Source organism: Apodemus sylvaticus, chromosome 22 (assembly GCF_947179515.1).
Source record: "Apodemus sylvaticus chromosome 22, mApoSyl1.1, whole genome shotgun sequence".
NCBI classification, from domain to species: domain Eukaryota; kingdom Metazoa; phylum Chordata; class Mammalia; order Rodentia; family Muridae; genus Apodemus; species Apodemus sylvaticus.
Window position 1 is genome coordinate 6,148,223 of NC_067493.1, and position 24,567 is coordinate 6,172,789.

Here is a 24,567-nt window from a genome sequence, read left to right on the forward strand (position 1 = left end):
GAAGCAGCAAGAACTTGATCAGATTCCAGGAGACCTTTGTGCTTGCCAAATAAATTCAGACTGGAGATTTTGTCAAGGATTATAAGCCTAGTATGATATTCTTAGAGTCGCTTTTCTTCACAACATGGACTACTATCAAAAGGCAAATGTTGTATGAAAATGATAGTTTATTGAAAGTATATGCATAATTGAACAATGAAATTAGGAGGGTAATGGTAGCATTTTGTTTAGTAGCTGGATTTTTTACTCAAAAGAGCTGACTCTTGTAACAATGAACCCATTTAAGAAGATCACCTACCGTTTACTTAAAGAACTGACTTTACTTAAAGAGTTACCCTGAGCCAGGTGTGGGAAATCAAACCTTATATCCCAGCATTCAGGATGCAGAGTCAGGCAGATCAATATGAATTCAAGGCCAGATTGGTCAGAGAGTGTAGCAAGGGAGGAGGGGCTGGTGAAAGAGAGGTCAAACTGACAGAAACACACACACACAGACACACACACAAACACACACACAAACACACACACACACACACACACACACTGATTTACTCTGAATTTAAAAGATTGAGTTTTGAAATCATGGCATTTTTAATTGAAATGTAATTACTTTGTTTTTGCACCTCTTCTTCTTCAGTGACCCTGTGCTCAACATGTCTTTGGGTTTTTTTTGTTTTGTTTTTGTTTGTTTGTTTGTTTGTTTTTGTTTCTTATGCCAAAAAGTTCCTTCCTATTTAAGTGTATTGTGGCTTATACTTGTTTTTTAATGTAATTTCATTTTATGAATATTAGTTTGTGTATGTTGAGGTTTCTTAGTTCTTTTATTTATCTTTTCATCTGTATATTTTTCATTTTATTTTATTAGAGGTTTTGTTTTTTATAATTAATAATAATAATAGAATAGTTTATATGTTTAGTTTATTAAAAGGGAAAAGAAAGAAAAAGTAGAGATTTGAACATGTGGCATGGGATAGGGAAATCTGGAAATAGTTGAGTGAGGAGAGAGGCAATTAGAATACAGTGTATGAAAGATATCTATGCTCAATAATAGAAAAATGAGAGTTAAAAGAGAAGACCATCAATGAACATTGTATCACTCCTTTCCTGTGATTAATCAAATAAAATGCTCTGTGACATTAAGGACAACACCATAACTCGGTATCAATCCCTTCATGAAATCCTCCAGGATGGCATCCTGTATGTAGAAATCATTTCCTAAAAATTAATGCCCACCAGACAAATGAAAAATAGGGAGATGTTACAATTCATGTCAAATTATTAATGATTAAACAGACACACTTTCAAGTATGGTTCATAAAAATCTCTTTTGTGATTGTAAATTTGTATTTATGATTGAACTACCAAAACAACCTTTAAAAGGAAAAATAATTGTCACAGAGAATGTGGCCGTGCTTAATCAAGCAAGCCAAACACAGACTAGGGCTGTCCAAGTTTGGCATCCTGCCCGTGACGTTTTTTCAAGCAAGCCCCTGGTCCAAGTATTTTGAGCAGATTCAGCCCTGATAGTGAAGTTATTCAGAGGTCATGGCCTGATCTAGCAAGGGAGGAGCACCACAAGGGACCTCACGGGTGCAAACATGTGGCTACACCTGGCCGACGCTTCCCATGCAGCTCTAGGGAGGACCAACCACCACTGCTCCCACTGCTCATATGTCTGCTCCTCCTTACTATGGGCAGTGACTCTGTGCTCAACATGTCTCAAAAACGGAGCTTACTATAGACATTTACATGAATAAATTATGAAACTCAAAGCTAAATGGAACTAGAAAAAGGCCAAGTGCTAGGATTATTTTCCATGTAAATCTCCAATATTATCAAAATTTTCTAATTCTCTCATTATTTAATTTAGAAATACTTTTATATCTATCATTTTAGAAGCATCCCTTTCCTTGTAAATCTTCAAATTTCACACTTTTTTCTATGTATTTCTTCAATTTTATTAGGAATATATTCCATGAAAATCTTCCCTTTCATCCCAAATTTTTCTATGTCCTTGGTCATTCAGTAAAAATAAAATTATCTACATTTTTTAACATTATTTTCCAACAAATTCTTCAATTTTAACACATTTTTCTATATATTACTTCAATTTTCTCGGAAATGTTTTACATGTAAACCCTCAGTTTTATCAGAAAATGATTCTAGTTTACTTTTCAATCATTTTAGGAATTTTTTATGTCTACTGTTTATCTGTATTATTTTTCAATTAAAACCTTTAATATTTCAATTTCTACTTCATTTTTTCACAAATATTTTCAGTGAATGTTTCTACTACCTTTTTCAATTAGTTTAGAAATAGTTTATATGTCTAATAATATTTTATCTGTATTAACTCTTCTGATATCTTCAATTATAATACATTTCCTGTATATTACTTCAATTGTATTAGAAATATTTTCCATCAAAATCTTCAATTTTATCAAAATTTTTTTCTAGGTTATTGGACAATGTTCTAGGTATATTTTTTATGTTTACTATTTTACTATTATTATTTTCCAATTAATTCTTCAATTTGAAGACACATATCTTCAATATCACTACAGATATTAGTTAAGATAAACTTTAATTTTATCAGAAAATATTTCTATTTAATTTTTCAATTATTTAGAGATGTTTTCATGTACACAAAATTATCTGAATAATTTCCAGTGAAAATCTTCAATTTAACACTACTTTTCCATATATTGTTTCAATTATATCAGAAACAATTTACTTGAAAATCATGAATTTTATGAGAAAATGTTTCCAGGTGCTTGATTTAGTAAAGATAATTTATCTTTTTACCATTATTATTATCCAACAGATTTTTCAATTTTAACACATTATTTTTCAAAATTTTCCTAAAATTGAGCTTGCCTACACATTTAGTTTTCTTTGTCAACTTTTTATGTGTATTTATTTTCAATGCCAAATCTTAATTTTAAATAAAATTTCTGTATATTTCTTCAATTTTATAAGAAGTATTTTCCATGAAAGCCATGAATTTGACTAGAATTTTTTTACGTGGTTTGTCAGTTAGTTTTGATGTATTATCTATGTGGACAATTTCATGTGTATTATTGTACATCAAATTCTTCAATTTTAACACACATATTTATATATTTCTTCAAATTCAGTGAAAATGTCACATTGGCAGCACTGTCAGTCACTCAGAGATTGCAGGCCCTGCCCCTGATGTCACGCCAATCCCGCCCCTCGCCCATCTATTGCAGCCCAGGGCGGGAGCCATGTTGGATTCTCTGACTGTCACCCAGCAACCACTGGCCGGGCCCCCTGACTTCCCCTGAGCCTTGCCCCAGCCCCGTGACTTTGCACCTCAGCCCCTGGCGGGCACCATGCTGGTATCCCTGTCTGTCACCCAGCAACCGCTGGCACCACCCCTGACATCACCGCAGTGCCCGCCCTGCATCCAGCCTCCTGGAATGTCGTCATTTCCTGTCTTTAATTTATGGATGAAAGTGGGCTGGGAGTTTGAATGTGCGTGTTGGTCAGAGATCTGGCTGAGGCAGGAAGGAGGTGAGCGCGCGCATTTTGCGACTGCTGCGATTGCTGAGCTTCCCGGGCTCTGAGCAGCCGGGCCTGGAATTGTGGAACGGGACCGCATTCTTGTGCGCATCTGGATGAAAATAGTGCTCCGTGCTGTGGGTGTCTGTGAGCTCTCAAGTCACACCGCGCTATCCTCCTGTCGTCTCCACGGACATGGTCTGTAAGTTTGGAGAGGCCAGGCAAGATGCGGGCTTCCTTCTCTGTAAAGTTTACAGTTGGGCGGAGTCCAAACCCTCTCTCTGTTCTGGGCAAGGACAGTGTACGGGCAAGGCGTGGGCTTCCCGCTCTGGAAAGTTTGCAGGGGGGCCGAGAGCAAACCCTCTCTGTGCTACTCCAGGCAGGGACAATGGCCGGGCAAGACGCGGGCTTCCGTCTCTGGAAAGTTTGCAGCAGGGCAGAGAGCAAACTCTTTGCTCCTCCAGGCAGGGACAGGGGCTGTGAAAGACTCAGGTTTCCAGCTCTGGAAAGTTTGCATTGGGGCAGAGTGCAAACCCTCTCTGTGCTCCTCCAGGCGGGCACAGTGGACTCGTAGCACAACCCTCCTGTGGGAACAGAAGCCGAGCCTGGCCGCGCTGGACCTCTGGGCTGTGCACCCTGCCCTGGCTTCTGGCTGTGAGCTGGTGAGACAGGTAGGGAATTCACAGGCCAATAAACTGCATCCTGTTCCTTAATGACACAGGTTGGGCTGTGAAACGACAAGACCTGGTAGAGTTTACAGAGGTCTGGGCTGGCGCTTTCCCAAGGAACATTAATGATCAGTTTGGAGCTGGCTGGGGTGAAGGGCCGTGGGATGGGCGGGGCTAGGACCCAGGGTAATTTGATTTTTGTTTGTTTGTTTGTTTGTTTGTTTTTTGTTTGTTAGTTTTGTTAATTTCTGTTGTAGTTTTTTTTTTATTGCTTTACTTTAGATGCTTAGTGTTTCTATTATTGTGCAGTAAAGGGACTTTTCCACAATCTCTTTGGTATTTTGCATGCTTTTACATTAACTCTGGCTATATATTTATAATAACTCTGGCTATTCTTACACAGGCACCTTCTTTAGTTTAGGAAATTTTCATTTAGGATTTTATTGGAAATGTTTTCTAGACATTTATGCTGATTGATCTTCTTCACTCTCACCCTCACCTTCTCCTTCTGAGGTGTTCCTGTGGCTGTGCAGCTTGAATGCTTCTCTGTCTCCTGCTCTGAGCTCTGCTGTTGTGTGCTGTGAGGGGACCTCAGGGAAGCTCTGCAATCAAGACATGGTGAGTACAAGATATCTGCCCACAATGGGGAGGAACATGTGGTTGAGTAGTGGGTGCTGGTGTTGTGGATCCTCTATGGTGTTGGGTCGGAAGCATCATTAAGATGTGCCTTCCTGTGAGGTTTCTATTGCTGCTTCTTACCTGCTAATTGAGGCCATGAAATCTAAATACCTTAAGTTTCGTGGTTGATTGTAATTCTGTCCAGAACATCTGGACTAGTTGCTTTCCTGTAGCAGCTTGGGTGGTTTCTGTGACTATGCAGCACCTGGGTCCAAAGCTTTTTGTCTTTTATAATATACATTAAGAAGGCAGGGTTAGGTCTGGAGAGATGGCGCAAAGGTTAAGTGATCTGGCTATTCTTACACAGGCCATGAGTTCAATTCTTACCAACCACATGGTGGCTCATAACTATATGTAATGGGGTCTGGTGGCCTCTTCTGGCCTGCAGGAATACATGTACTGACAACTTTGTATAAATAATGAATTCAATCCTTAAAAAAGAAGATGGATATGAATCTAATAGTTCTGATTTCATACATTAATTATTTTTATTTTGTTTAGTTTGTTATTTTTACTCCTGTAGTTTTATTTTTTTTTATATGTCTTTAAATTATCTTTAGTGTTTTGATTGTGGCAAAGAGACACTTTCCCAATCTGTTTGGTATTTTCGATGCTTCTTGTACATTAACAGTCATCTTTTTTAGTTTAGGAAAGTTTTCATTTATTATTTTCTGTGGAAATATTTTCGTGACCTTTATGTTTATTGATCTTCTTCTTCTTCTTCTTCTTCTTCTTCTTCTTCTTCTTCTTCTTCTTCTTCTTCTTCTTCTTCTTCTTCTTCTTCTTCTCCTTCTCCTTCTCCTTCTCCTTCTCCTTCTCCTTCTCCTTCTCCTTCTCCTTCTCCTTCTCCTTCTCCTTCTCCTTCTCCTTCTCCTTCTCCTTCTCCTTCTCCTTCTCCTTCTCCTTCTCCTTCTCCTTCTTCTTCTCTTCCTCCTTCTCCTCCTGCTCATCTCCTTTATCCTTCTCTTTCTCCTCCTCCTTCCCTAATATTTCTTGAGAAACTAAACTAAATGATGCAAAAGAGGTTGTATGAAGCGAGGCAGAGTATTAAAAATCGGAGGATGTTGAATTATTTTCCTGGCTGGAATACCTTATCTTTCTGTGCTGTGTCTAGGCATCAGCATTTGTGGTTATTTTAGGTTAGGTAAGGTTTCTCAGTTTGTCTAGTATGGATAGGAAGTTATTACTGAGTTATAGTTTGCTGTCTAGATTATCAGATAGTGTTGACTGAGTGTTGCCCCTTTTACTGCTCTGTTTGTTGGGTATGTTCAAGAGGGAATGCTGGCCAATGTTGAAAGCTAGGATAGGAGGTTGGCAGGAAGACATAATCTTAGCAATCCACATGGAGATGTAGTCAGGGGAGAGGTGAAGCTGCCAACATTTCAATATTGCAGAGCTACAGTCACCTGAACGGGCCTCAGTTGAAGGTGTGCCTTTGTCATCATTGCTGGTTGCTCTATCTGTGTGAGATAGTGTTGATGATTGATGTGGGAAGGCTCTTCCACTAAGGGTGACAATATTCATAAACAAGTCGGTCTGGATTGCATGAGAGAGCTTCCTGCGCATGGCACACTGACCAAGCAGGACAGCAAGCCAGGAGACAATGTTTGTCCATACTTTGACCTTCAGTTTGTAGCTTCACTTTCTACACTAAGCTCCCAAAGTGGTGAACTGTGGTCTGACAGAAGCATTCACAACAACCATTTATTACCTGAGATCATTTTGCACACAGGATTCCATCACAGAAGCAGAATAGCAAGTTATAACAGCAACAACAAATGGTATCAATATATGATTTTGCTGCTGGACAGAATCTATGTTCTCTTTTGAAGGAATATGGAATATATCAGAAATTGAGATGGTGAAATTCATAGAAATCTGTGGATGGTATTTGATCATTTTTTCTCATAGACCCAGAAGATGGAAGTCTTGACAGTATGCAGCCAGAGAAAATTGAGAGCATAGCATATCAGAGGAATACAGAAACTGTAAATTTTAGTGAGAGGTCATTTGTGTGATATTTTGCCAAAAATCATTTTTCCTTGTCTAATACCTGCATATGGAGTGGGGTAAATTTTAAAAATGATGATCTGATTTCTAAATTTTTATTCTCTTTATATGTATTCGTTTGTCACTTCCCTACTTATTATTTATTTATTTATTTGTTTATTTAATTAATTTGGATTCCACTTTCTTCCATCTCTCTTTTCCACTTTACACAGTCATCCCTAACTCCTTTATCTTTTCAAGAAGCATTGGCACCACTGGCGTATCAAACATCTATAGCATTTCAACTCTCTGCATAGTTAGGCATAGCTCTCTTACTGAATTTAGACAAGGCAGCCAAGTGAGTGAAAGAGTATAATGGCTGGTTTGTGTGTCAACTTGACTCAAACTGGAGTTATCCAGAGAAAGGTGTTTCAGTTGGAGAAGTGCCTCTATGAGATCCAACTGTGGGGCATTTTCTCAATTAGTGATCATGGGGAGAGGGCCCACTTTGGGTCGTGCCATCCCTGGGCTGGTGTTCTTAGGTTATATAAGAGAGCAGGCCGAGGAAGCCAGGGGAAGCAAGCAACTAAGAAACATCCCTCCATGGCCCCTGCATCAGTTCCTGCATCCTGACCTGCTTGAGTTCCAATCCTAACCTCCTTTGGTAATGAACAGATGTATGGAAGTATACACTCAATAAACCCTTTACTCCCCAACTTGCTTCTTCACCATGATGTTTATGAAGGAATAGAAACCCTGACTAAGAGAAATTTGTACCAGCGTAGTCGGGTATCCCTGTGACAACCTGGGCAATTGTTTTGGGCAGGACTGTGCAAAGATTTTGGGACTTTGGGTTAGAAGAGCCATTGGTTGTTAAGAGCTCTGTGGAATTTTCCGTAGGAGCTTGTATGATAATATGTTGAGAACAGTTCAAAAATGATGGCCTGGCTCGTGAAATATCAGAAGGAAAATTTAAGATTCTTTTCAGTGATGTTGTTGTTTTGATTGTGAAGAATCTGTGATTTTGGTTAGCTGGGGCTGAAGAAATAGGTGAGATTAACAAGATACTAGAACTATTAAAGCAAAACCTTTTGCATTACTGGGACTATTGATGGCTCCTTCACTGGAACTAAGAAATTAGCAGTGATTAAGAAGAGCCCAGCACCACTGAGCTGAAATCTTCTGGGAAGTGTTTTCTGAGAGTACAGAGGCTGTGTTCCAGAGATAACCACAACTGTACTTTTTTGCTGTCGTTGGAATTGATAATGTGCATATGTGTAACACAGACAGTACTGGTTTTGAAGGTGTGAAGGTATCAAGAAGAACAGCTGAAGCTCAGCACTGTGAGAGGCCGGCCATGCCCTTTGGTGAAGGTGCAATCTCAGTTGCAATTGAACGCCCAGGACTTAAGGGCGTCATGCATAGGAGCTGAGGCTTGGCACCATGAAAAGTGACTATGAGAGGCTATATGTGAAGCCTAGTTATGGCAGAAAACTGCAGTGTTTTGGAGATGCCAGTGCCATGAGATTACCACCAACAACTGCAGCATCAGTGGAGTACAGGCAGCTGGACCCTAGAAGAAAAGTTGTGTGCTACAAAAAGTGGGAGAAATGACCCCAGCCCTCAGAGGAGCCTGGAACTTCTTGAGTTGGATTCCAGACATTGAACTATTTGAGTTTGAATTTTCCTTTTGATCGCGACTGTGCCCTGATATTTTTCCCTCTTGAAGGAAGAAAGTATTTTAGTTAAGCCCACAGTTAAGAGAATTTGAATTTTTAAAATACTTTGAATTTTAATAGATATTGGACCTTTTAAAGGAATTGAATTTTTAATATGTAAAGAGTATGGGACTTGTAAAGTTATTTAGATCTTAGGGATGAATAAGAAAGTAAGGATATAGGATTAATAGTGATATGTTGGTGTGTCAAGTGACAAGGGGTCAAATGTACTGGCTGGATTTGTGTGTCAACTTGACACAGGCTGGAGTTATCAGATAAATGAGCTTAGCTTGGGGAATTTCCTCCAAGAGTTCTAACTGTGGGCCATGTTTTTCAATTAGTGATCAAGAGTGGAGGGTCTCTTGTGGATTGGGACCATCCCTGGACTTGTATTCTTAGGTTATATAATAGAGCAGGCTGAGTTCTTTTTATCTCCTTTGGTTATGAACAGATGTATGGAAGTAAAAGGTCAATAAACCCTTTCCTCTCCAACTTGTTTCATGGTCAAGATGTTTGTTCAGGAATAGAAACTCTGACTAAGACATGGGGTAATGAAAATGAGTAGCAATTGAGCCTCACCAGTATGAGCAGCCAGGAAAGGTCAGTGACAAGATAAAGACACAGGAGCAGTTGAAGATTCAGGACTGAAGAAATTTTGAAATGAAGCTGGGTCTTGCATAGCTGTGTGTGTGTGTGTGTGTGTGTGTGTGTGTGTGTGTGTGTGTGTTGGGGGGACATGCTAGTCCCAATCTGGATACCCATTTTCTTTTTCTAGTTTCTTATCGTGGAGGTTCACCATTCTTTATGTCTGAGTGCATTCTTCCTTTCCATCTGCTAATTCCTTTTGGAACAACCTGGAAACACAGTTTTGCCCTTGGGAAGGCAGTGGTGAAACTTAGTAGATTGTTGATGAGCTTCCTTGCTTTCCTTTAAAAACAAAACAAAACTAGAATTGCCCATCTGTTGAGTCTGGAACTCAAAACAGTGAAAAATGTATAAGAGCACTTTATCATCACTATCATTATTATTATTATTGATTTTCAAGAGAGTTTTTTTTTTTCCCGTGTAGCCCTGGCTGTTCTGGAACTTTCTCTGTAGACCAGGCTGGCCTTGATATCACAAGAGATCCACCTGCCTCTGACTACAGAGTGCTGGGATTAAAGACTTGCACCACCACCACCAGTCTAAAGAGTTCAGGAGAAAGGCATTTCACTTTTTTGGTGACATGCGGATCATCATGTTTGGGGAAATTTAATTTACAGTTATGATGGGAATTAAGTATCTGTGAGTTGACATCACTTAATAATGGCTTTCCCTGTTGTGCTACCACAGATGGCAGATTCTGCAGCTCCCCCAGCTTTGCTGTTGGAGACCGTGCTAACAGTAAAATGGGCTGAGGTGGATCACATGTGCATGTTAGGCATTAGGGATTTGGTACAACATCAGTATATGGTACAGATATCACTTTGATAACTGTCATGGGTGCTGCTTTTGCCTGGCATGGCAGAGATGATGAGAGTTTATTTATTCAACAAATGAGATAGTGGAGTTGATGTATTAAACAGGGAGCCTAGCATCTAATAAGTTATTGAGTGCCCAAGGAATGGTTATATGGAAGGCTTAGGTTGTGTCTTATTCCAGTATGCGGGCATATATTTTAAAAATAACAGCAGTGCATTTAAAATGTTGACAGACCCTAAAAGTAAATGTCTTAAAGGAACTAGGCCAGCTTTTCCTCTTAACTTTTAGAACATAAAATAATAATGAGAGAATGTCCCAGACGTCCAGAAGCTGTAGGGATATGAGAGGGTTTTAAAAGGGTGGGAACTTCAGCAGCCAAGTCATTAGCTCAGTGGCGAAACCTTGGCCCATTTTTTACTGTGTTTGCAGTTATCACTGTAAAGCTGTAAAGTCGAGCAGTGTTATTTAACATTTCCTTTGAGTAAGGAGTCCAAGCCCCATGTCTAGGAGATGCTGCATTGAAGTAACTTGCTGTAATTTCTAAATGTCGCCTGCAACCTTTGTTCTCAAAGTGAAGTCCTTTCAGTAGCATACATAGAGTCTATGATGTTTATTAACTTGAGTATTTGAAAGAGGATCTTGGTGTGTAGCCTAAGGCTGCCCCAAAACTCACTTTGTCTTCTAGGTTGGCTGGAGCTCACTTTAGTCTCCTGGTTTACACATGCCTAGTGATGTGTGTGTGGTGGTGGCAGTGTATGCATGCCTCACCTGTCTAGGCTTATGCTTTTAAAGAAGCTCTTCAGAGACTGGGGAGGGATGAGGTGTGTCCTGACCTCAGAGTAGGTAACAAATTGATCAACAACTACTAACTAATAACAAGGACATTTTACTGCCATTCTTTAATTAACTTAAGAATTTCTTTAGGTACAGTGTGTTGGTGAGCTTGGGAAAACTGATGTTGTGAGTCACATTTATTCTTCTTTTGTATGTGAACTGGGCCGCATAGTAATGTAAAGATATTTCCCATCTGGGAATTCTAGGTTTGTGGATAATTCACTTTCCACTTTCACTGGGCGACAGAAAGATTTTGCTATTATGAAAATGAGGACTAGGAAGGCAGATGAGAGAAAAGATAAAAGCAGAGTCTACATAGCAAAACAAACAAATTCTTTGACCTAATCCTGAGACTAACCCTAACTCTGACATTTCTTCTTTGTGTAACAGGGATACTATTGATTCAGTGGGACCATCAAGAATAATGGTGGCCACCTTAACCATAACCCTGTGCCTAACCCTTGGACTTACCCTAATACTCTAATACTATCTAAGCCCTTAATTTCCTAAGCATCATAATCCTAAATACACTTATCCTGATCCTAACCATAACCCTCTAATCCCCTAACAATAACCCTAATCCTGGTTATTGTGGGGGATGTTTCTTAAGTATACCTTTTAAATTGAGAATCCCATTCTTACTCTTGATCTTTAGAGATTTTCTGATACAGCTTTGACCTAGGCTATATATGCATTTTTAACCTATATACGGAAAGGTCATTTTTGTGTGTGTGTGTGTGTTTCATTTGTATAACTATTCCCTGTAAGATGCTGCAAAATTAAATTAACCAGTTCTTGATTTATTTAACTTCCCTTGGCTTGACAACCTTCATCAGGACAGTCTATTAACTACCCTTTCTATATACAGAGAAAGATTCATTTTCTCTGCGATGTAAGATAGGCTTATCTCGAAGATCTATACTAATCCAACTGTGTTTTTTCTCTATTTTGCCACTGATGAAAATGTGCTGGATAGTAATAGTGCTCAACAGTGTCTCCCTTATGCATCTGGCTTTTCATCTGAGGTTGTCTATTACCTGTCATCTGTTTGAGGGAGCTTCAGTTTCCCTGATCCAAGCATTTAGCCATAAACAAAATGCTTGTTTGTTTGTTTGTTTGTTTGTGACAGGTTTTCTCTCTATAACCCTGAATTTTCCAGAACATACTTTGTAGACCAAGCTGACCTGGAACAAGTACACCAGCCTTTGCCTAGCAAGTGCTAGGATTACAGGCTTGCACCACCACTGCCTGACTAAAACTCTTTTCATTAAAAATATATCCTTAATGTTTATAGCCTGGGTCATGCATTGGTTCATCCACTACTGGGTCATATTGATACCTCCAATGCACCTTGAGCCATGGGCTTTGCAAACTATTCACAATGATTATGGGAAGAAGACAAGTGCTTTGAGAAATGCTTAGGCAAAGTCTGAAATCAGGTCCACTTAAGTGCAGGGTCTTGGTTCACAGAGGGGAGGAAGAGGCGGCTAATGAGCTGCTGATGGAATGTTGAGTCCTCCCCAAGCACTAGGTGGGGTGAGATTCCTCTTGGAATTTTAATTCAAATGATAATGAGTGCAAAACCCTCCTGGTATCTGGAGGTTTTTTTTTTTCCTAGACACAGACACTAAAGCACACTCTAACCTAAGGAGGGCTTGACTCACTGGCCAATCAAGGCTGCCAGACAGACCTGCCAGTCAGGCAAAGAGGCGGGATCTTCCAGGTGCCTTTTTGTGTGTTCTTTGTGGTATGCAGCTTGAATGGTTCTCTGTGTCCTGCTCTGAGCTTTGCTGTTGGGTGCTGTGAGGGGACCTCAGGGAAGCTCTGAAATCAACACATGGTGAGCACAAGATATCTGCCCTCAGCGGGGAGGAACATGTGGCTGAGCAGTGGGTGCTGGGGTGGTGGGTCCACTATGGGGTTAGATCGGATGCATCAGCCACATGTGACTTCCTGTGAGGTTTGTAGTGGTTGCTTCTTACTTGCAAGTTGAGGGCATGACCTATGAATAACTTCAGTATCATGGCTGATTGTAATTCTGCCCAAAACATCTGGTCTACTTGCTTTCTTGTAGAAGCCTGGGTGGTTTCTGTGAATATGCATCACCTGTGTCCAATGTATTTTTTTCTTTTTATAATATACATTATGAAGTCGGAGTCAGGCCTGGAGAGTTGGCTCAGAGGATAAGAGCCCTGGCTATTCTTACACAGGCCATGATTTCAATTCTTAGCAACCACATGGTGGCTCATAACTGTATGTAATGGGGTCTGGTGGCCTCTTCTGGCCTGCAGGAATACATGTAGGGAGAACATTGTATAAGTAATGAATTCATTCCTTAAAAACGTAGAAGACAGATATGAATCTAATAGTTCTGATTTCATACATTACTCATTCTATTGTTTACTTTTTTGGCTGTAGCTTTTTTTATATTTCTTTATTATGTTTAGTGTTGTGATTATTATGTAGCAAAGGGACTTTTTCCAAATGTTTGGTATTTTTGATGTTTCTTGTACATTAACGGGCACCATTTTTGCTTTAGAAAAAATTTTCATTGATTATTTCATTTGAAATATTTTCGAAACCTTTATGCTGATTGATCTTTTACATCTTCCTCTTCCTTCTCTTCCTCGTCGTCACCTTCTTCTTCTTCTTCTTCTTCTTCTTCTTCTTCTTCTTCTTCTTCTTCTTCTTCTTCTTCTTCTTCTTCTTCTTCTCCTTCTTCTCCTTCTTCTCCTTCTTCCTCCTCCTCCTCCTCCTTCTTCTTCTTCCTTCTCACTCTCTATCATGTCCTGAGAAACTAAACGCAACTGAAACATGTAAGAGTCAGATGAGAAAGAGGTTGTTTGTGGGAAAGGAGAGAAGTGAGACCCTATGGATAGTGACTTATATTTCTGCCTGGTATTGCTTATCTTTCCATGCTGGTGTCTGGGCAGCATCATTTGTAGTGATTGTTGGTCTAGGTAAGGTTTCTCAGTTTGTCTTGTTGGTGAGGATGTTTATTCCCGTGTTACAGTTTTCTGTCTAGATTTTCATTGTGTTGGCTGAGTGTGGCCTCTTTTACTGACATTTTTGTTATGTTCAAGAGAGGTTGCTGGTTAATGTTGAAAGCTAGGAGAGGAGGTGGGCAGTAAGAGATGCTCTTCTCAATCCACAAAGAGACATAGTCAAGAGAGAGGTAAATCTGCCAGCATTTCATTATTTCAGAGCTACAGTCATCTTAAGGAGCCTCAGTGGAGGGTGTGCCCTCATCAGAATGGCTGGTTGCTATGTCTGTGTGAGATAGTGTGGATGATTGAAGTGGGAAGGGTCTTCCACTGAGGGTGACAATATTCATAAGCCAGTGGGCCTGGGCTGGATGAGAAAGCTACCTGAGCATGGGACACTGACCAATGGGGAGGAACATGCAGCTGAGCAGTGGGTGCTGGGGTAGTGGGTCCACTGTGGGGTTGGATTGGAAGCATCAACCAGATGTGACTTCCTGTGAGATTTCTACTGTTGCTTCTTACTTGCAAGTTGAGGCCATGACCTATGAATAACTTCAGTATCATGGCTGATTGTAATTCTGTTTGAAACATCTAGACTAGTTGTTTCTTATAGAAGCAAGGGTGGTGTCTATACACCTGTGTCCAAACTATATTTTCCTTTTATAATACACATTAAGAAGGCAGGGTCAGGCCTGGGGTGATGTCTCAGAGGATAAGCGCTCTGGCTATTCTTACACAGTCCATGAGTTCAATTCTAGGCAACCACGGGGTGGCTCATAATTATATGTAATTGGATCTGGGATCTGGTACCCTATTCTGGACTGCAGGAATACATGCAGGGACAACAATGTATTAGCAATGAATTAATTCCTTATGAAAATATTAACCCTAACCCTGGCAATTTTTCTTTGTGTAATAGGAATACTATTGATTCAGTGGGACCATCAAAAATAATGGTGGTCAGCTTAACCTTAAACCTGAGTTTAATCTTGGGACTTATTAGAAATTAAATTTCTAATCCTATTTAACCCCTTTATTTCCTAACCCTAACAACCCCTATCCTGATCCTAACCATTACCCTCTAATCCCCTAACTGAAACCCTGATTTCTGTGGGGGATGCTTCCTTTGTTGTATGTAAACTGGTTTGGTTGGTGTAATTAAATCGAAACTGGGGGGGGTGTCCTGCTTGACTTTAGGATGTGGCCCTCTTCAGTGTCTAATTCTCACTACTATGCATTTCAGCTAAGATTGCCCCCATAGACTCCCTCTTGCCATCCCTTTCATTGTCTGTGGTACATCCTTAAGCCTGGACCCTTTGAACCCTGACAGCTACAGATTTCAGTTCATTTTCCTGACCCTATGGCCCTTCCTTTTCTCTCACCACACCTGTTCCTTGCCTCCCCTTCCCCTTTCTTTACTACTAGTCCTTCCAGTTCTCTATCTTTCATCTGCCTCCTATGTCTGCTTTATTTCCACTTCTGAGTAAGAGTCAACCATGCTCATTTTAGCCTTCCTTTTCTTTTTTAAATATTTATTTAATTTTTTTATTCATTTATTTATTTATTTATTATTATAAGCAGGGTATCTGTCTTCAGAAACACCAGAAAAGGGTATCAGATCTCATCATGGTGGTTGTGAGCCACCATGGGGGTGAGGGATTTGAACACTGGACTTTCACAAGAGCAGTAACTGCTCTTACTAGCTGAGCCTTACTGCTTGTTGATCTTCTTCAGGGCCAAGAAATGTAGTATGGATATCCTGTACTATATGGTTATTATTCATTTGTTAGTGAGTACATACGTGCATGTCCTTTTGGGTCTGGGATTCCTCATTCAGGATTAAATTATCTAGTTGTACACATTTGCCTGCAAAATTTTTTGTAAAATAAACATGTCTTTAAGCTGTTTTATATCCATATCTTTAGTTTTGAAATATAGCCAAATATATAGGTTCTTTTCTATTTCTCAGGATGGCATATGTTCATGATGTCAATATTATCTGAAATTTCAGGGTCATTGCGTGCCTGGTGTATGCCATTCTGCCTCAGTCTTGTGTTTGTTCTGAAATGTTTGTATTAATACGACTCTTTTACCTGTGTGCATGAATAAGAATATCATGTTTCTCACCTTTACTATTGTCAGAAGATGGACTCAGAACTCTTGATTTTGAAGTAATGAGTAGTTGTTGGTCCTGTGTGTTTGTGAGAAATTGACCACCATTATGTGGAAGACAAGCAAGAGCTCGCCACTGATGAATTCTCTCTACAAAACTACATTGCTTATTTATAATCAACATTTATATTACTATTATTTTCATCTGTTCATTTGTAACTATTTAATCATGCATTGTCTTTTAGTAAAGTTTTATTAATGTCATAGTTTAAACTGTTGCACTTTATGTTTCTGCAACATTAATACAATTCTGAAATGAATGCATGATTCATTGTAGGAACGTTTAGTAAAGGATTGTGAGTTCTCTATCATTTTTGTTTCCTTGGTTGATTTTGGTAGAGTGTTGATGTTCTTAATATATAACTTTTGGTCTCCTAGAACACATTACATAGGCCATGCTGCCGTCAAGCTAAATGACATATACCTGCCTGTAACTCTGTGATTAAAGGCATGAGCAAATACACCCAGCTTGCCCATGCATTTTGTAGCTAGTAATCGTTCATACAATTTTTCAGATGTGTGCTCAGTATTGTGGATCTGTTTCCCCTGCATCAAGCTCTCCATTGGCATTTCTCTGGCAAGGCTGTATCCTATTCAACGTGTTCAAAATTGACACACCTAAATCTTACAAATCAAGATCTCTCTAAAATGACACAGTGATTATAAATTCTGCATCATGTGCCAAAATTATGTGTACATGTTTTTGCGGAAGCATATATTTCCTTTACAGTAATGTTAATATGATTCTTTGTGTTATACACATATGGGATATTTAGGATGCCGTGACTTTTGATGATGTACATGTGAACTTCACTGGGGAAGAATGGAATTTGCTAGATCCTTCACAGAAAAATCTCTACAAAGATGTGATGTTGGAAACCTACCTGAACCTTGAAGCTATAGGTAAGACTGTTATATTTTTTAAAGGAAAGAAATGTTTCTTGGTTATTGATGATTTTCTATTATTTTAATTGTGAATAAAGAAGATTGAGCTGAATAATTCAGTTTTACTGAATTTTAATTTTAACATTCATAATGTAGTGATAATTCACAGTACCTTGAATTTTGCCTAATTTCCAATAGTATATCAGTGATTTTCTGGTACTGTGTTTTAGGCTATTATCGGGGAGACCATCATCTTGAAGAAAATTGTCAAATTAGTAGAAGACATGAAAGGTAATTTTTACGTGCAAGCTGATACAAATTTGCCTCTGAGGAAGTGTCCCTATGTTCTGGAGTCTCCATTGAAAAGCAAGAGTGTAAAATAACAGTCCTTTAAGAGTAGCTCTAATTATAATATTCTGACAAAACCATATACCTTAAGATCTGATATCTGGTTAGTGTATCCATTTGATATGTAGCTCCTTTAGATCTATGCTATGCACCTGTCAATCTGTATAGTGTCATAGTACTTAGAAATTGTATATTGAATAGAGAAAAAATTATATCCAAAACATCCTAATAAGCATATAGTCCACAGTAAGATTATAGGGATATTGAAGGAAGCAACAACTTTTTTTTTGTTCTAGAACAATGAGAAGATATGTAGCATTCTGCCTTTGATACACATTAGGAATATGATGTGCATTTGCAACTAAGTGGTTTTATAGTTTTACGGGGAATATGCCCAAACTCATAGTGTAGAAAATCTTTATGGGTACTAGGAATTTGGAAATTTTTCTGTGTATTCTGGTTCACAGTAAAATGTGTTGTAATTCACTCTATAGGGAAAATTATGAATGTAATTAGTGTTGCAAAGATGAGAGTTGTTCAAACTTTCTTCAGATAACTGAAATATATTATATAAAAATCCCTTATATAAAGAGGATATTATAAATATGAGCCATGTAATAACGATCACAAGTGACTTGAACAACTCATGATGAGGGAGAACACCATAAACATGCAAAGGGCTAAAACCTTAGGATCTGATGCTTTTCTACAATATACCAAATTGTAAGCATAATTCAAACTGATTACATGATTCATAAGAGTAATTAATACAGTAAAGGTTTCACATGTGCTAATTATTGTTGCAGGCCTTTACGAAGTCATAGTGGAGAGAAACCATATGAATGTAAAGTCTTTGCAAGATCCAGTCATCTCCAAAATCATAAAAGAACACATACTGGAGAGAAACCATATGAATGTAATCAATGTGGTAAAGCCTTTGCACAGCGCAGTAATCTACAAAGACATAAAAGAACACATACTGGAGAGAAACCTTATAAATGTAATCAATGTGGTAAAGCATTTGCTCAGCGCAGTCATCTCCAATATCATAAAAGAACACATACTGGAGAGAAACCTTATAAATGTAATCAATGTGGTAAAGCATTTTCATGTCACAGTTATCTCCAATATCATAAAAGAACACATACTGGAGAGAAACCTTATGAATGTAATCAATGTGGTAAAGTCTTTGCAAGATCCAGTCATCTCCAATATCATAAAGGAAAACATACTGGAGAGAAACCTTATAAATGTAATCAATGTGGTAAAGCATTTGCATGTCACAGTTATCTCCAAAGACATAAAAGAACACATACTGGAGAGAAACCTTATGAATGTAATCAATGTGGTAAAGCATTTACATTTCACAGTAATCTCCAAAGACATAAAAAAACACATACTGGAGAGAAACCTTATGAATGTAATCAATGTGGTAAAGCTTTTGCCCGTCACAGTGATCTCAAAAATCATAAAAGAACACATACTGGAGAGAAACCTTATGAATGTAATCAATGTGGTAAAGCCTTTCCACAGTGCAGTCATCTCCAAAGACATAAAAGGACACACACCGGACAGAAAACTTATTAATGTAATCAATGTGGTAAAGTGTTTTCACCAGGGATAAGTCCCCAAATTCTGTGTACTGGAGAGAAAATTAATGAATATGATGATGAATTAAGTGAGAGTTAGGAGGGTATTATAGTAGGATATGATAGACATGGGTGCTTGGGATTATTTCCACTCTGGAGATTTTTTTTTTTATGCTTTTGCAAAGAAGTTTGCTGCCCTGGTCTGAAGAGTTTTCTTGAGGTTAAGGTAAAGATGTTTACATTAATTGTATTGAAAAATAAGTCACAAAAATCACCGAATAGAATTTGGCATGAAAATTTTTAACAAACATAGAAACTAACAAAGGAAAAATAAAAAAAGAAAGGTTCAAAATACAAGGCATCATCAGGAAGTTGAATGACGTTTAATCTTGTGATCAAGGATATTCAATGGCATTAAAGGAATGGTTACATTAGGACAAAATTGCATTCAGCTAAACATATGGGTTTGCAGTTGTATGAAAGAGAACTGTATCATGTTAGGAATTATTATTACCTGGTTATTGTTTTGATGTAGACACATGAAGATACAATTTTGTGTCAAATTGCCAAGGGATATATTTGGATTCTGGGTTCTGAATTTAAAATATAAACAGAAAATCTTAGTTCCAGGCATGGTGTTACATGCTTTTTAACCCACCATTCACGAGACAGAGTCATGCAGATCTTTGAGATCAAGGTAGATCTCTAAGCAAGTTCCAGGAAAGCCAAGATTAGGCCATGATGTATTTGAAATATTGAAAGCTGCTGATAATGGAATAGAAGGAGCCATGTTCCAGCCCCAGTAAGCACCAGAACTCCGAGAATTTTATCATGAAGTGGTGTTGAATATTGTCAGAGAATTTTACATTACCTCATGAGTTGACCAATTCTTGGTTTTTCTTACACTTTAATCCCATTTTGTTGAACCATCACTGTTTCTAGAATGAAGCCTTCCTCACTGTTAATGGTGGACGATCTTTTGATGTGTTTCATATTTTATTTTATTTGTTTTATCTTTAAGTATTTTTGAATCTGTGGTTTTAGGGATAATTGGTCTGTAATTCTTTTTTTTATCACACAGTCTTTCTTCACTGGATATATGGGTAATCAGGGGATCAGAAAATAAATTGACTAATATTTTTTTGTTTCTATATTGTTGAATACACTGAATTCTTGTTAAATCCTCATTGAATGTCTGGTAGGATTCTACCCTAAAACTCATAGACGTGGGCTCACATTGGGGACATATTTTTAATGAATTCCGTTTTCCTTCATGTTTATGTCAGTTTAAGTTGTTTTTCTCTAGTTTAATTTTGGGATGTGGAATCTATTGAGGAAGTTAGCTATTTCTTTTAGAATTTCCAAGTTGGTGGAATGTACCCCTTTTAAACTATGTCTTTACAACTCTCTGGATTTCTTCATTGTTATTTAATCCCCCGTTTCATTTTAGATTTCATTAATTTGTATATTCTTTATCTTTTAATAGGGGTTTGTTTATCTTGTCTAATAAAAGGATCAAAAGACCAACTTCATGTTTCATTAATTCTTTGAATTGTTCTTTCTATTTTATCAATTTCATCCCCCAACTTGAAAATTTCTTGATGTCTCCTCCTCGTTTTCTTTGCTCCCTCACTTCTTTTTGTTGTATCCTTTAAAACATGCTGTTAAATTGCCAACATGGGAGTTCTCCATTTTTTTTTTCATGTAGGCATTTTGTGCTGTGAACTTTCTTTTAGCTCCACTTTCATTTTCTTTGTGTTCCATGAGATTGTGCATGTCGCATATTCATTTACATTGAACTCTAGAAAGTCTCTGATTTCTTCCTTTATTTCTGTGTAGACCCATTTTCTCTCAAACATTAGTTTGTAGTCAGTTAGCTGTCCTCCCTCATCTCTTACAACACTGAGACATCAACAGTTTTTTGGCCCAGATCATATATTTTGTCTCATCAGAGAGTGTGGGGACTCCTGGGTCTGGTGCAATCAAGGACATGAGGAACCCAATTTCTAGGGCCCACCCACTGGACTTTCCTGTTGCTCTTTGGGATGGAGTTTATTCCTTGCTGATCAGAAGGCTCCTCTCCTTATAAATGGGATGAGAGGTAGCAATGGCACACCAGCCATCTGTGTCTTGACCCTGGGGAAAAGATAATCTTACCACAGTGAGGAGGGCATGCCTAAGTCTATGAACCCAGAGGAAGCAGATACATCAGAATGGGAAGAGGCCATTTGAAAAACAAGAATTTGTTGTGCCACACCCAGAAGTGGCTGTGATGTCACAGTAAGTGACTGGCCCTAACCGGAAGTGAGTGTACATCACAGGCAGTGACTTGCTTAAAGAGGAAGTGACAGTTCAATGGCCAGAAGTGACTGTCACCGTCACAGGAAGTGGCCGTGTCTTAACAGGAAGTGACTGTAGCATAAAAGTAAGTATCCATATGTCACAGGAAGTGACTTTAATGACTTAAATGTCCGTTCTTAACTGAAATGAATTTTTCAGAGCTGACAGTTCAGCTTTCTTGGCTGACATTCCTGCCAGTTTTGGTTCTTCCCAAGTGATCTCGGTATTGGACACCACCGATGTCACAGCATACTCCTGTCCATCCTGTATGAAGCTGTTGCCATTGGTGAACCCTGTTACCCTTGCATCTATCTGAGCAGTCATACAGAAGCCCAGCGAGTGAGGTCAGGGTCCAGCAGCAGGGCAACTGAGAAGTTAACCTGAGGGCATTCAAGAAGAGAGGCTGGCATTGAGTCATTCTGGCATCAACTTTAATCATGAGGTCGATTGGTTATCTATAATCGATCAATAACCTGAAATGAACACAAATCAATCGGGAACTGATTGTCCATTGATCATTTTTCAGTCATGGACCTATCAATCGTCCCACATGAGCCTCATTGTCCAGAAGCCTATCAGTCACTTGATTGTTGATCAATAACAGACTTCCAGTCAACGACCAGACAGTCATGAGCTGCCAATCAGTCAATAAATGATCAATAAATAGTAACCAATTGATTGGCAAATTAATCAATGACAAATATTCAACAAAAGTTAATTGATCAATAATTAATCAACAATCAATATAATTAAACAAACGACAATTATTCAATTACATTGGTCTTTGCTGCACCAAAAACTGACTCGGTTATTTATTGATTGGTTGTGAACTACAGGTTCCTGACTGATTATAAGTTGATTGATTGATGGGCTATTGGCTAATGCCAGGACTCCTAATCTGAGTATGCATTCCACAGGTCTACAAAGGTCACCTGCAGTTGGCAGATAAAAGCTATTTTAAGCACAGGATTAAATAGTCTGAATTTTTCAAGGCATCTAAGAGGTCCTGCATTTTGGTTTTGTATCAGTTGCCACTGAAAAGTCATTTATAAACTGATAAAGAGACTCTGTCTGTAGGTTTTAGTAAGATATAATGTTGAACTTTATCAATAAAAGCTGGTGGCTTTCCATTTTATTTTTAGGGTAACCCTGCTCTTGTAGTGGGGGCACTTTTGATTCTCAGGGCCCCCTTATCTCCTTTTTAGGCATCACTCATGGTCTTCTGATTTGGCCTTGGCTGACCACAGGGTCTTTCCCAGGTCTCTAGTCTGTTGCTTCTGTCCTCCCATCTGCATCTCCTCTGCAGTCTGTCCTCCATTAAATACTCTCTTTGTCACTGTCCTTAAATCTCTTAGATAACTCTGTCCTAACTACTCCACCCTCTGGGGCTTTGTCTTCATAGCTGGTGTTCCCTGATTGACAAAAGCTCAAGCCACTGCTGCCTTTGCTTCTGGTGAATCAGGATCCATGGGTGTGTATTGTCAAAAATGTCCCCATGACACTGTCTAAAAAATCTGTAGGGCTTTTATTTTCTGTTTGCCTAATATTATTCACTCTGGACAAATTTGTGAGCCCTCTTGGGGCCACCTCCAGCCCTGACAGCAGAGATGGACGGTGACAAAAGGCCTCCTCTTACCTTCAGTGGTGTTGCAATCCTAGTCTGGGTGAGTTAGGGTAAAGCAAGCATATTGGGGGGACTTCCAAGTGGGGATAGGAACCAGCTTTCTGACCACTTCTGTGGTGATGGGAACCTGGGAAATATGGTAGACATAGACTGCCTCACAATAGTACATCCATCAAGTCAATGTCACTTCATCTCTTCAAAATCACTAGTACAGGTTACCCCTTAAACTCATATTTTCAAAGTCCTCTTGTTCTGACAAACACAAATGCAGCACAAAAACAAAAAATAAACCTTCCATGTCTATCACAGATACAGGAAACAACCAGAAAGTGACACTTATGAGAAAGGCCACAGGGTCCCCAATGGAGGAGCTAGAGAAAGAACCCAAAGAACTGAAGGGGTTTGTAGTCCCATAGGAGAAACAACAATATGAACCAACCAGTAACCCCAGAGCTCCCAGGGACTAAACCACCAATTGAAGAGTACACATGGAGGGGCCCATGGCTCTAGCCACATGGGTAGCAGAGGAAGGCCGGGTCGGACATTCATGAGAGGAGAGGCCCTTGGACCCATGAAGTCTCATTGCCCCAGGGTAGGAGAATACCAGGTCAGGGAAGCAGGAGTGGGTGGGTTAGTGAGCATGGGGAGGGGGATGGAATAGAGGGTTTTCAGAGGGGAAATGGGGAAAGGGGTCAACATTTGAAATTTAAATAAAATATAAATGCAAACATATGTATATATAATATAAAATATATAAAAATATAAATAAATATGAAAATAAAAAGAAAATTAAAAAGCACTTGGGAAGCAGAGGCAGGTGGATTTCTCAGTTCGAGGCCAGCCTGATCTACAGAGTGAGTTCCAGGACAGCCAGGACTACACAGAGGAACCCTGCCTCAAAAAAAAAAAAAAAAAGTAAAGAAAACAAAAGCAAAAAAACAAATGTAAATAAGAAAATATCTAATAAAATTTATTTAAACAAAACACAACATTACCTGTCAGTGTCCACCTTGAGTGGATAAAGGTCAATTCACAAGTATCTTAATCACTGCTGCTGCTTTGATAAAATACTCTGTCAGGAGAACAGGTTTATTCCAGCTCACGGTTCACAGTAAAGTCCCTCATGGTGGGGATGCCACTCTGAAGTGTGAAGCAGCTGCACACTCACATCAGGTGTGTAAATAATCAGGACACCAAGAGCAAAGAACGCCTGCTGCTGCTCAGCCCCTTTCCACACACTGCCCGGGATCCTAGCGGGGCTGCTTGCCCCTCCCCACTCTCTTATCCTCTCACTCTCAGCTTCTCTCTTCCTGGGTTCCCCTCCCTTCCTCTCCCCTCCCCCCTGTCTCCACATGGTCATGGCTGCCTCTGCTTCTCTACTCTCTCCCTCTCTCTGCCTTTCTCTGCCTCTACTTCCCTCTTGACTCCCCTCTCCATGCCCTGAATAAACTCTATTCTGTACTATAACTTGTCTTGTGTCTGGTAACCTCAGGAGGAAGCGATGCCTTGGCATGGGCCCACTGAGGCATGCCCTTCCCCCACACCGCCATTAGAACATATTCTCTGTCACCCCTTTCTCTTTTTATGACCACAACAACCCTGACCACTCTAGATCTTATCAAGTAGAGAGTTGAGGTTGACCATCATGGTGGCTGTGATGCTTGGTCTATTTATCTAGACACTGGGGTCCTCTGTCTTGCCTTGCAAGAGTATATGAAATCAATTTCTCAGATTAATTATAATATGTAATAA

At 39.1% G+C, this 24,567-nt stretch overlaps 1 pseudogene; it reads left to right on the forward strand.

The window, feature by feature from the left end:
- The window catches only part of LOC127673237 (zinc finger protein 14-like), a 109,138-nt pseudogene that overhangs the window by 34,035 nt on the left and 50,536 nt on the right, over nt 1–24,567 (forward strand).